We start from the raw sequence: 14621 nt of genomic DNA on the forward strand, positions 1-14621 counted from the left end.
ACTTGCTTCGCTTGGCCAAAAATGGTGAACTGCCGAATTTGGTTTTCTCCGATGAGAAAACATTCGTTGTCCAGGAGTTTGTAAACAAACAAACAAAATGATCGTGTTTACTTGCCAAAGAGGTCAGCTGAAAATGTGCACATTCGGTTGGCCACCAGGACTCAAGCGCCGGCCATGATGATGGTGTGGATCGCCATAACAGCCGATGGTCGCTCTCCGCTCGTATTAATCGACCGTTGCATCAGAATAAATGCCGAATATGAAAATCTTCTGGAGGCTGTATTAAAGCCTTGGGCATGCAAACATTTTGGCCAAAGACCATGCACCTTCGGTTGGCCATCAGAATTCAAGCGCTGGCCATGGTAATGGTGTGGGCTGTCATAACAGCCGATGGCCGCTCTCCGCTCGTATTAATCGACTGTGTCATCAGACTAAATGCCGAATGTTATCGAGAAAATATTCTGGAGGGTATATTAAAGCCTTGGGCAGGCAAATATTTTGTGCGCAGACCTTGGCCATTCCAACAGGAATCAGCACCATCGCACTCAGCACGCGCCACCCAAGAATGGTTACAAAATGAGGTTCCTCTCTTCATTTCCGGCGCACAATGACCACCAAAATCTCCGGATACCAATCCGTTGGACTATTGTGTCTGGAGTATTTTGGAAAGCAAGGTTGACACTAAAAAATACCAAAGTGTCGATCACCTTAAGCAAGTGCTTCGCCGGGAATGGCCCAAAATGCCGCAGAGCAAAGGCAATAATTCGTGCCAAAGGTGAGCGATTCGAAAAAATCTAAACTTTTTCTAGAATTTATGTTTTTTCCGACATTATTGGCTTTCATTCAATAAAATTTAAAAAAATGCAGTGGATTTCGGCACATCCGACCGAATTCAACCTTGAAGCAATTACCTCAAATTTGGTGAAAATCGGTTCAGATATATCTATAATTCCCATATATTTCACCCGATTTCTTGTCCTTAAAATTTGCAATATGCAAAACAAAACAAAATATTTATATATATATTACCCCATATCAGATTCACCTCAAATATACCTCTGTCAGTTTTAATTGAAATCGCTTCAGATTTGGGTATAGCTCCCATATATATTTTCATTTTCATTTTCATTTCACGGTTATTGTGTACCAAATGATTAATGAAAATCGGTTGAGATATGGCTATATCTCCCATATATATGTTTCTCTACAACATTGATGTTTGGTACCTGATATCAGATACAGCTTAGATATACCTCTGCTAAATTTTATCGAGATCACTTCAGTTGGAAAGAGTTGCCACAAATACATCTTCATCCGTTTTCATGGTTATTGTGCACCAAATTGCATGGAGTTTCGCACATTTAACCGAATTTAGCCACTTGATGAAATTCGGTTGTTATATTGCTCTATTGCTCCGACAAATATTTTTCAATATAATCCTTCTCGAAATCATATCATGCACTCTATAGCAATGTTATTTGCTACGAGAGATACAAATGCCTCCGACAATTTTTTTTTTTGGAAATCCAGTCAGAGTCGGATAAACCTAGCCTATTTTCAAGTTCCCTCTGATTCCAAATTGTAACTACTCTAAGGTCATAAAACGCATTCAAAAAAAGTTTCGCAAGTTTTTTACTTCACATAAATAAATATGTTTTAAAAGCTTTTTTTGTTGCGGATAGCTCTAGTGTTATAGGCGCCGTGGGGAAATCGATTTATATATTTTTTTCAGTAATCGTAATTGCAAATGCAATTCCACATTTTATCGAAGCAAATTATTATTAATTGTTTGCGTTTACGCTGGATTATAATGATTATTTGGCTCATAAAATACATTTCAAGGATTCTTTCAATGACAAAACAAAACCACCCCTAAACAAAGGTACGAATTACAATAAACCGTCCCTGCAAATGAAATTCAAATCAAAAGTCATTTGTTATCACAAGGCCTTTTACCGACAGACAAAAAAATGGAACAAAATGAAATAAGGATCAGATAAATATTAATCGGAGAAGCGGAAGAAATATTGTAAGTGCCATTATTAAATGTTGACACTAAAACTAATCACATGACTCACCGTGTAACTATAAACACGTGTTTCATTTACACTCAAACACACACACACACACGCACACATCCCTGCAGATTGACATCATCCTTGTGGCATTGTGCCACTGTTCTGACATAATAACGGTTTTTATTTCACATGGAAATCATAATGTAATGCAATACCAAACATGTGTCGGACCAAAGGCTGATGTTTTCCACACAAAACCAGTGAAACTTTTCGAAATACAATAAAATTTGAAACATTCAAACAAACAAACGACTTGGCTTGTTTGTCAAATGTCACATTAGACGGCGACGACATTGGCCCACAAAGAGATGAAGAAATCTGTATTTACCTTTTGAGTCACGTGTCTCTGCTGCCTCTCAGAACATTTAATTAGTCTGCTTAACCATTCGTAAGACAGGACTGACTCCCCCTTGCCATGAAGAGGGAAGTATGTACGAACGTACGTATGTACGTGGGGTGGTACTTGGGCGTTTTGCTGACTGGTGTTGTTGTGCCCGTTGTATTGACAGTTTGCATTGTATTTGTTGCCATTATTGTTTGCCGCTTTGTGTTTGTGTTCGAAAAGTTGTTTATGCGTATTTAATAAGCTGTTAAAATGTAATTTTTGTCCTTTACGTTCTCTTTATGTTATATTTTTTCCTCGCCCCGCCAACTTCCAGCAGTTTTAGAACTTGTGCGTTTTATTGCCTGCGGCCAGAATAAAATGGAAAGCTTTAGCTTAGCTCTTTGTCGCAAATAAGCCAAAATGTAAATATGTATTGGCCTCAAGGGGGGTCTTAACAAACGATTGAGTGAATCAACTAAGGAATAAGGGAAAGAAATTGTTTTTTTTTTTCTGTTGGGTTAAAGAAATTGACAATGATGGGAATTTCTCAGGACGTTTTAAAGGTGTGAATAAATTGTTGAAAAACTCTTTGATTTCTAGGGAAAATTTAATAAAGATTAAGTAGCTGGTAAATAAATGAAGAGGAAAGGTCTTTCAAAATTAAACTTTTTTACGATCTAAATAAATTAAAGTAAAAAAACTTTCACCTTTTAGGTAAAAAGACATTTTTAATAAGAGTATATGTGTTAAAACATTTTTCTAAATGTGTTTTAATGCTTTAAAGACGTTATAATCTGGAATCAGAATTAACTTATATATGGAAGATATATTTAGCTCTGTATGGATTTACACCAATTTTTGACGGATGCATTTGTACCTCTGGTACCAAATAACATGGCGCATAGAGTGCATGATTATACAGAAAAAATATGTAACGTAGCCAAAGATATATGGGAACCGTGTTTCATCAAACGGAAAAATTCGGTTCGCACCATGCAAATCTGAAGTGATCTCTAAATAAAATTTAGCTGAGGTATATCTAAGCTGTATCTCATATCTGCTACCAAATAGCATTGTTGTAAATAAAAAACTGCAACAAAGTTATTTTAAATTTTATTGAATGAAATCAAAAAATGTGGGAAATAGCATCAAATTTTAGAATAAGTTTGAATTGTTCGAATTGGCCACCTTTGGCACACACGAATTATGTCCTTAAAACGGCCAATGAAACCGTCATATGCTGCCCGAATGTTGCTCTGCGCTATTTTGGCCTGTTCTCGGCGAAGCGCTTGCTTGGGATGATCGACACTTGGTATTTTTTAGTGCAAACCTTGCTTTCCAAAATACTTCAGACACAATAGTCCAACAGATTGGTATCCCGAGATTTTGGTGGCCATTGTGCGCTGGAAATGAAGCGAGAAACCTCATTTTGTAACCATTCTTGGATTGCGCGTGCTTTAATACACCCTCCAGAATATTTTCGCGATAATATTCGGCATTTATTCTGATGCCACGGTCGATTAACACCAGCGGAGAGCGGCCATCGGCTGTTATGGCGGCCCACACCATCACCATGGCTGGCGCTTGAGTTCTGGTGGCCAACCGAAGGTGCACATTTTCAGCTGACAAACGATCATTTTGTTTGTTTACAAACTGCTGGACAACGAATGTTTTCTCAAATTTTGCAGTTCACCACTTTCGTAGTCTCACGCTTGACTTCCATCACGAATAACTTTTTTTCTGAAAATCGACCGAAGTTGAACTGATCTTAGCGATGTTTGGAGTACATCGGTACAGCGATGTTTGGAGTATTCGCTTCGCTTCCTATGATTTCTATAATTTTCTTTATCGAAATATTATGTCCCGAGGATGCGGACCAATATATCGCACTTCCACACTAGAATAAAAATATTACGATGTTTGAAGTTAAAGCAATTCAGCTGCTCCTTACGCTTTATGTGATTTTTTTGTTGATTTTGCGAGGAAGAAACCAGAAGTAGTGGGCGGTATGGTCCTTTGAAAATGTGCTACATATGGGACTAGTCATAGCCAACCAGGCTAACTGACTTGCCTAGATTGACGCAAAATATTCTGAAACGGAAATTGTCTAAAGAGACCAAGGATTAAAACTATTATCTCGATGTGTTTTGGTCGTATCATATGATTTGCAGCCATTAGTCTTGGGGTACCTACTGCAGAATATTTTCAAGAAGTCTAGCACCATTGTATGACATTTGTAGAATAAATAATTATTTGGTTCAAATCATGTACCAAAATAATACATAAATCATCAAATTTAATCTATGCTTTGAATTACATGGAGAAGTAGGAAACTTTGAGCGTGTCCTTATGTGAAAGTCTCAAATAATTGTTTAAGGCCGACCGAAGACGTAAAATGTTGTAACCGTTTCGGTTTGGAGCTTTATATGCTCATTTTAGATCTTTTGTCCGTGGGAGTGTTTCAAACTCTTTTCACAACTTTTTTTATTATTTACTTTTTAATAAATTTTAGTAAAAATATTGTTTATAAAAAATAAATTCTATCTATAACTCAAACTTTTAGCCTTGCTCAGCCAGAATAAGCTCGAATTCTGAATAACTTTTAATTGTATCTTAAATTAACATGAAATTTTACATTAAACAAAAACCAACAGCAAATCTTAAGTGATTCGACACTAAAAGAAATTTCAAACAAAATGAGGGTTTTTTTAACCTCAAAAAAAAAAATATTGAGCAAACGTCACACATTTAAATAACTTCCAATTGTCAATTCCCATCAAACTTCAATCCAAAAAAACGTACATCAAACATCTCAAGTTAATACTTATCACGTGTCATGACTCAATTCCACTTAACTTCATTAAAATAATGGATGTATGAATCTTCATCATCAAAAGCAGGAGCAGCATCCTTCTCTTGAATCTTGTCAGTCAGCCAGTCAGTCATTTGAGCAACAGTAGGCCGTAACGGCGGCACAACCACACAAAAGAGCAACAACATTGTTGAAACGCTTTCGTTAATGAAGATTAAAGCCGCATGCGAACACGTTTTTAAACTCCGATTACTTTGAACGTATGAGTGTGTGTATCTGCATGTTTTTTTCGAAGGATCATTGAGAAACACAATAAACTATGCAAAATAAAAGCACCCTCTCAATAAGGCTTAACGAAGAGCGCCGCAGAAGAGTGATGTGAATAATGAAATGAGAAGTAATCGGATGCCATTGTCCTTTAGTGCCGACGACCGATTTCTAAAATAAACCGACAAAAATAATTGTCAGATAATGCCGCAACAAACCTCAGTGCTGGAATGATGCTGCGTCAAAAAGCTTTCTTTTAGAAATTACCGATAATTGTAAAGGTAAACAATCCTTATCATCCTCTTGCTTTTTTGAGTTTTAATTAAATGAGACACTTTCCTAGGAAATCACAATGGATGAGAATAAGAAATGACAAAGAGTATTTAAAGTTCGAAACGAAAAGTCTAACATCAATCGAAAATTGCCGGTGAAAAAATTAGCGGCTAAAAACAAAAAGGGGTATTTCATGTAACCAGTGAGCACTTGGCGGTGGATAATTAATCCGGAGATAATTAAAACTAATTAAAATTGCCTAAAGCAAGACTGAGTCCAGCTCGTTTTACTCCCTGCCATGAGAAAAGCTTTATCTTTGTTTCCCTACTTGTAAATATTTACATCTTTTGCCATGTTTGTATCTTTTTACCGCTCCCCTACATGAAGAAGTAGTAGAACTTGTAGTAAATTTTGTGAGTTCTTGTTTACCAATTTTTATCAGACAAATATAGCCAATAAAAAAAGTAGCTGTAGTTTATTTCACGGATTGCCATATAATTTCGACATTTTTACTACTTTTCCTTACCTCTGCGTTCGGGATTCTCTCAGAGCAAAGCTCTTTCGGTCTTTTACATTTAAAAACTAATTGAATTAAAAACTAACAGATGTTTATACCCTCCACCATTCAATGGAGGGTGTATTAACTTTCCGTTTGTAACTCCTCGAAATATTCATGATGGACCCTACAAAGTATATATATTTTGGATCAGCGTAAAGTTCTAATACGATTTACCGATGTCCGTCTGTTGTAATCACGCTATATTTCGTACGAATTGAGATAGAAGGCTAAAAAGCATACATGCATATTTTCCCAGTAGGTAGGTTAAGTTCGTAAATGGGCAATAGCGGTCCATGTTTCGTATAGCCCCCATATATCGGTACCTCCCGATATTGGGTATTTTCATGATTTTAGCGACATTATTTACCAGAATTTTTTCCAATTTCGTATTTGAAGTTCTTAGCGGGTATAGGCTTAGAGGGTCATAAGCTGTAACCATGACCCTTATAGCCCCTATATAACGGTACCTCGTAATATTCGGTAGTTTAATGATTTCAGCAACACTATTCACCGGAATCGTTTCAAATTTCGTATTGGAAGATCTTAATGGGTACTACAACCTATGGCAAAACAAATTGGTATGCAGGTCCACGTCTTCATATAGCCCCCATATAATGGAACCTCCAGACATTCGGTATTTTGAGGATTTTAGCGACATTATTCGCCAAAATTGTTTCAAATTTCATATTTGAAGATCTTAATGGGTACTACAACTTATGGCAAAATAATCGTATGCAGGTCCACGTCTACGTATTGCCCCCATATAACGGTACCTTCCCGATAATCGGTATTTTGATGATTTTAGCCACATTATTCGCCGAAATTGTTTCAAATTTCGTATTCGAAGATTTTAATTGGCACTACAGCTAATCATTTAAACGGTAGTCTCCGGCATTTGTTGAAATTTTTCAAGTTCCTTCTAAATGGTGGAGGGTATGAAAAGTTCGTCCTGGCCAAATTTATCTGTTTTTTTAATTGTTAATATTTAAAAATTCTAAGTTCAGCTTCAGATTTAATTTTAGCAAAAAAAAAAAAAAAAAAAAAAAAAATAGCTAAAATTTGAACCTTGGTCCGTTTGAACCTTGAACGTTCAAACGTTCAAATACAAAATATGGTTATGATCTTCTGAAGACTGGGGGTCTATCGTTATATTGGGGGCATTTACATAATACGGCCTAAATTGAGTTGTTTCTTTAAATTAAGAAATTGCATCCATTTCGATTGGAAAAAGGGAAAAGGTTCTGAAAAAATCGGTATGTGACCCGATATAACACTTCTATGTACGTATACTGAAAATCGTTCCTAGGGTAAATCTTCATCCAATAAGAGCCTAAAATGTCGAAGTAAAGCCCTTTCTGTCGAAAATTCTGGCTGAAGTTTATGAGATACTAAATATTAGGAGATAATTTTATGCGAGGGCTTTACCAAATAGTCGATCCATATTAAAAACGTTCTCCATGGAGGGATTATGCAATCTAGGAACTTGAAACACAAAATTACAGCAAAAAATCGAGATGCACTCATATATGTGGTGTATTCCAAAATTAGGCCATAACGAAATTTTTCGTAGGCTATACCAAAACTAGGACCGAAAAAAACCTATTTTAAATTGAGACTTTTATCTCCTCTTACACTGACCGTCGGACCTACAAGTTGAATTGCATGCTGATTACAAATATATGTCCTGTATGGGGTTTCCAATGAATATTTTTAAACCAATTGATTTCTCAAAAATTTAATATATTTTGTACGTTTCTCTACACCAACACTTCATCACTGAGCCTATTTTTTGTCACTGCTGGTGAGAATGAAGAAAAAACTAATAACAAAATCTTCAATTGTCAAACATCAATGAAATGGGGAATTTTACAGGAAAAATTGACCAAAAAAACAAATATTTTCAAGGTTTAAAACAAGCCGAAAAAATAACAATTTTTTGCCAACGGTCATATATCAACGTTTGCAAATGTATGTTCGGATGTATGTGAAGTTGTGCGCATCAGTTAAAAGTCAATTTTCCAATTTGCAAACTGTCAGAAACATACTCAAAAGTAATTTGGTGCCTTGTGTTCTGTTCAGTTTTTTTTTTTTTTTTGCTTCTGGTCCAACCTCTCTCAATGTTTGTTGTTACTCTGCAACATTAAGCCAACAATCATCTGCAAGAATAACAGTAACAACCGTTGAAAATATTCATGTGTTTGTAAAACGGGAGAGAGGAAGAGGTAAAAGCAAAAGAGGAAAAGAGATGGAGAAAAACAACGGCAGCCTTACTTCCCCAATATACGGGGGTCCAGGCAAAAAACACAACGGATCCCCACAATTATGTAGAGAAGAGCGGCCTGCTACATACATACATACATGTGAACGTTTGTTAACTTTACGTGTATGTGTGTGTATCCCCTTCATTTACAAGCTACCAGTTGAAGATGTTTAGGAAAACAAAGTTTTCCAATAAAATTGCCATCATAATGTTTTCAAGTTGAACCCAAAGTCCAAACAATTTAGCAAACGCCCGCCCTCCCCTCTCCCCTCACTCAAATATAGGCCTCTCTTCTTTACACACAACCTCCCACTTGCCACCCACCCATCAACCTGACAGCATCCCTTATACAAAGTTGCAAATTGTATGGAGTACAGTTAATATAACAATATTTACTCACCCGTCAGAGTTTCATTTAGTGATGCCAAGCTAACGAAGAGCACACTGGAGCACGGAGAAGGTGAGAGCAAGAGTCCCAAATTGAGTGTGGGTGGTGAAAGTTTATCAAAGAGATTAAAAATGAAAAGTGGTTGATATAAACTTTCTTTGTATACACACAATGATTGTGGGTGGTAGACGATGCAGGAGTGTGAGGGTATGGGTGTGAGTGTGCGGAAGCTGTACACAAAATGGTGATGGTAATTGTTGTCTGGGGTCAAAAGTGGAATAAATATATATTATTTTTGTTTTTCATTTTTGGAGAGAATTTTCCGAGAGAAAAAGAGATTCTGGGAAAATTGTGTATGACAACCTAGAAAGCTTAATTGAAAAAGCTCATGCTCTCCCAACAACTTTTGTGGGGAAGACATAAGTGGGCGTTGAAAAGTTGGGTATAATAAAATGATTTTTCATTCTTCCACCCTCTCTTGCAGCATTTGGTAAATACCTGGGGGGCTCACACATACATGTGTATGTATGAGTGTGCACAAGTGTGGGTGTTGTTGATGTTTATTTTCATTATGGCGCGCCATGAATGGAAATTACAAAATTGATTTTTGATGATTTAATTAAAATGAAGAAGCAGCCTCTTCCACATCCTCTTTCCGCTCTCTCTCCGCCGCCGCCACGTCAAGCTCAGACATACAAACACAGAATTGTAGAATATTTAATTAAAACCATCATCATCCTCGGCATCGTCGATGTCGTCGTCAACATTGAAAAGTATTATTGTTTTTGTTTTGTTTTTACAACATTGGCATCACTAATGACAGTCAGCTGAATTAACAGTGCCAATTAGCCAAAAACACATAGAAGGTCATATTAATTTATTTGCGGCAAAAAAATTATTTAATTAAAAGGTTTTTTTTTAGAAATTCTTGGAAATATTGTTAAAAAAAAAACAAAATTATAATAAAAAAATTATAAATTATAAAAAAAGGAGAATTTTTGCCAACAACTTTAAAATTTTCTGGGAAAATATAAATTTTTGGATGGATGGATGTATACCATTATACCAATGGGACTTTCAGTTCACCATCGGTTCGTGAATTTAATTAATATTCAAGGTTTAAATGGGGTTTCAATTCTCGCTAAGTAAACACTTTTTAATAAAGAAAAATATGTAAATTAGAGCAAAATATTTACATTGCAGTCAAACTAAATTTAAATTAACGTTCTTAGACCTCATGTATGCTGGATCGGAACCCTTTGTAGTTGTCTGGACCATAGTCCTTGTAGTCTACAGTCTTTCCCTTTGCCTAGCTGGCTAGGACAAAATAACCGATAAGGTCCACCTTCAAATATTATCTAAAGAGGTCCAAAACATTTAACAAGAAACAAAAAAAAAACTCATGAAGAATACCTAGACAATGTGGTTGAAGGTAATATTTCTATACAGGGTGATATATAAAAAATGAAACTAAGTCAAAAACCACCAATTTTAATTTTTTTTTTTTTTAATTTTATTGAATGAAAGCAAAAACTGTCAGAAATAGCATTGAATATAGCATAGAATTGGACACCTTTGGCACGAATTATGTTCTTCAAACGGTCAATGAAACGCTGTCCGAATGTTGCTCTGCTGTATTTTGGCCCATTCCCGGTGAAGCGCTTGCTTGAGGTGATCGACACTTTCGTATTTTTTAGTGTCAACCTTGCTTTCCAAAATACTCCAGACACAAAAGTTCAACGGATTGGTATCCGTGGATTTTGGTGGCCATTGTGCGCTGGAAATGAAGCGAGGAACCTCATTTTGTAAACATTCTTGGGTGGCGCGTGATGAGTGCGATGGTGCTGAGTCCTTTTGGAATATCCAAGGTCTGCGGCCAAAATGTTTGCGTGTCCAAGGCTTTAATACATCCTCCAGAATATTTTCGCGATAATATTCGACATTTATTCTGATGCCACGGTCGATTGATACTAGCGTAGAGCGACCATCGGCTGTTATGGCGGCCCACACCATAACCATGGCCGGAGCTTGAGTTCTGGCGGCCAATTGAAGGTGCAGGTGCTCTAACGATAGCCACTTGTGGTTTTCCAGCCAAATATAAAGAAATCACACTTGAATTCCATCACGAATAAGTTTTTTTCTGGAAAATTCTCACCAAAATGCTTTTGTACGCTTGTCAACAATATAATGAGCTGTCACTGGAATAATTTTAACAGCTGTCGGACGATTGGCTTAGAAATGACAGCAGTCTGAAGTTGGTTGTAGTTTTTTCATCTAAGTTTATCCTGTATATCTAAAATTTAAGAATACCAAGGAATCTCCATCCAAAAATTTCAAAAAATGATGAAGGAATGTGGATTTTGCCCCTCTATTTAGGTTATTTTGCCATGCAAACTTGTATTTTTAGCTCTATATTCATAATCTGATGGGTTTTCCTGTATTTTTTTTTTTTTTTTTTTTTTTTTTTTTTTGTTTTGTACAAAGCCGATGCCAGCTAACTTTTTCAATAAAAAAATCATATATTTTTAATATAAAGAAGATCGGCCATGTTTTATACAAATTTCGGACACTGATATATTTTTATCGATTTCACTGTAAATTCAAAAAATCGACTATTTTGTACACTGCTTTTGTAACCCATATCATAATTTGTTGAATTTTTGAATAATCAAAAACTTGATTTAAACCAAAAAGAGTGCCTTCTATATTTAACATTTTGTGCATTATTATATTTTTATCTCACTTAAATTAAGACTGTATCGGTCTAAATCCTTAAATCCCCGAAAAATTTTGAAAAACAATAAATAATAAACACGCTTCCCCCATTTGATGCTAATATGTAATACACAAGCCATACCTACATAAAAATGTCATACAAGGCCTGATCCTTGCGTTTCCTATCAAATATTAAATTAATATGTAGCAAATCAATTTTGGAAAATGTTGAAATGGCAAAATAATTACGTCAAATATGAACCCCAAAAACATAAGAACTATTCCAAAGATCGCAACTCAATAATCTGCATTTGAAGCAAACACTGAAGAATAAATCCCTCTTCCAGATTATGAAGAGAATAACTCTATTTACACTATCCCCTCCCTCACAATCTCCAATTTGTCTACTAATAATCACAAAATTAATTCCCTAAAACCCGTATTCACAATTATGCCATAGAACATTCATTCATTAAGATAATCTGCAAATTGAACTTTAACGAAAATTAAATAACAGGGAATTGGCATTAAACTAATTATGGGGAACCTATTTGAGTGTTCGGCTGGCTGTTTGTACGTTGAACACGCTTGCCAGCTATCTTGCTGATTATCGCCTTAGGCAGCAATTAGTTTAACGAACGAAAAAATTAATTAAACTTGCAACAACAGTAACAAAACGGAGACGGCAATGACAACGACAACAGCAGCCAGCCAGCCAGTCAGGCATATCCGCAGACAGTTTAACTCACACTCACACACCTACACAATCCTCAACTTCTGACAAATCCAATACACATCAGTCAGTCACCCACCCACATTCACACACACACTCACAATGAGAATAGCAATAAACACGTTAAATGTCATTAACTTGACAAGAACAAACTCAATAATCAACATCGTGATAAGACAAATTTCGAAGCTTTTCTTTTCCTCCATCATCCTTTCCATGGCTAAGAAACTTTCTCTTTTCCTCTTAGGTTCGGAGAGGGGGGAAACCATAAAATATAATTGCAAATGAATGAGCTTAATTATCACACTAAATTCATTTGAAAAGTGTGTGTGTGTGAGTGGGAGATGAAGTTGCGAGAAACAAGATGGCGGTTAAGCACACAGACACATACATCCCCAAATCCCCCCATCACCCATAATTCAAACATAAAACAGACAATTAAAGGCATTTTTCCAGTGATGTGCAAAAGACTAACACTGAACACAAATTGAAAGAAATTAAAAGCACAACAACAACACTGAAGATGCTCCAGCTAAAAGACAACTTGCATTCATTCCTCACCAAAGACAGACAGTGTGGGACTTTGATGGTTGGCCTATAACAGGCAAGGAGATAAAATTCAATTAAGTCATACAGGCTATAATTAGAATTATCTTAACAAACAAAAGGATGGGAGAAAGGAGGAAAAAGTTTTTGCACCCACAATGCTAAGAAGGGAGAGAGAGAGGGAAATCAGAGCAAAAGAAAAGCGAAAAGGAGGTTAAGTTCCTTGTTTAATCTGTTGCCGATCTATCCCTGCAATGGCAGACATTATTTTCATGGCAACAACGCAAAAGGATAACAAGAATTATTCGTTGTGATTAGACTTAATGAAGAGTTGTAAAAAGAGAAGAACGACGAAGAGAGTGACAGTCAGACTAAATAAGTTACTAATTGAGATAAATACCAACGGAAATGTACACAAACACACACAAGCTCTCTTGGGTATATACGCACGCACACGCATACACCAACTAAACCACATGCAAATATTTTAAATGTTGATGCAAAATGTTTTCCATTTGCGGGTGGGTGTGTGCGCTTTCATTTATCCGAGTATTGTCTGTGTATTCTGGCACATAAATGTCAGTTTCGTTTGAAAGTAATTAAACACAATTTGTATAAATTAATTAAAAATGATTATGAAAATAAAATCTGCAGGTGTGGATGCGATGGGAAGATACCCAAGTAGGAATATTTTGGTTTATGTAAATGAGTAAAGAGCGAAAAGTTGGAAATATGAATGTTCATAATTCACATAAATTTTGTAGGTAATTAAATTTAATTTGATCTAAAAAAAAGATTCCGAAGTGTAGTAATTATGAATTTTGTCCCAGAATTTTAAAAAAAAATCAAAAATCCTGAATAAAAACTTAAAAGCCAAATTGTTGCAGAATTTTTCTATAGAAATATCCATGTCATCCCAGAATTTTTTCTTTAAAAGAAATCAAAGTTATATTAAAATGCTTATAATTTCGGTAAGTTAGCGACGAAATCTAATTATTCGAAATCTAATTATACCAATGTTGTCAACTTTAACTTCTTTTTTATACCAAAATTTTGGGATTCAAAGTTACCGATGTTTGTCGGTAACTCAAAAAATGAGTAAGAAAATCCCAGTACTGATGGTATCAGAATTTTTTCCATTGAAAAATATCTACTGTCTAAAGTTTTTTTTAGAAAAATCATAAACAAGAGGTTCCAAGATTTTTTTGCAATAAAAAAACACCAAAGTCATATTGGTCTCAGTACTTTTTGTAAAAGAAAAGTTAAAACCTTAAGGTCTCGATATTTTTCTCAGAATTCTTGCTAAAGAGAACTATTGAAGGCTTCGAATTCGAATCTATACAGAAAAAAAAATCAGATACCTGAGGGTCAAAGATTTTCTGCAGAGCAAAATCAGAGACTGGGATATTCCTGAAAAATCTACAACCTGAAGCTTTGAGAATTTTTTCTGTTGAAAATATCAAAGATCTGGTGTTCTCAAATTTTTTCTATAGAAAAACATCAAAGATTTGATGGTTTCAGATTTGTATCTATAGAAAATAACCAATGACCTGAGGGTCTTTAAGACCTGAGGGTCTCAATTTTTTTCTATAGAAAAATATTAAACTTGGGATGGTTCCAGATTTTTATGTATAGAAAAAAAAAAAAACAATTACCTGAGGGTCT

General features: G+C 35.5%; 1 protein-coding gene across 1 annotated transcript in view; it reads left to right on the plus strand.

The window, feature by feature from the left end:
• LOC101895883 (retinal homeobox protein Rx) overlaps window positions 1-14621 on the plus strand; it is an 89711-nt gene that overhangs the window by 72673 nt on the left and 2417 nt on the right. The gene's annotated exons all lie outside the window — the stretch shown is intronic.

Source organism: Musca domestica, unplaced genomic scaffold (assembly GCF_030504385.1).
Source record: "Musca domestica strain aabys unplaced genomic scaffold, Musca_domestica.polishedcontigs.V.1.1 8, whole genome shotgun sequence".
In the NCBI taxonomy this organism is placed as follows: Eukaryota; Metazoa; Arthropoda; class Insecta; order Diptera; family Muscidae; genus Musca; species Musca domestica.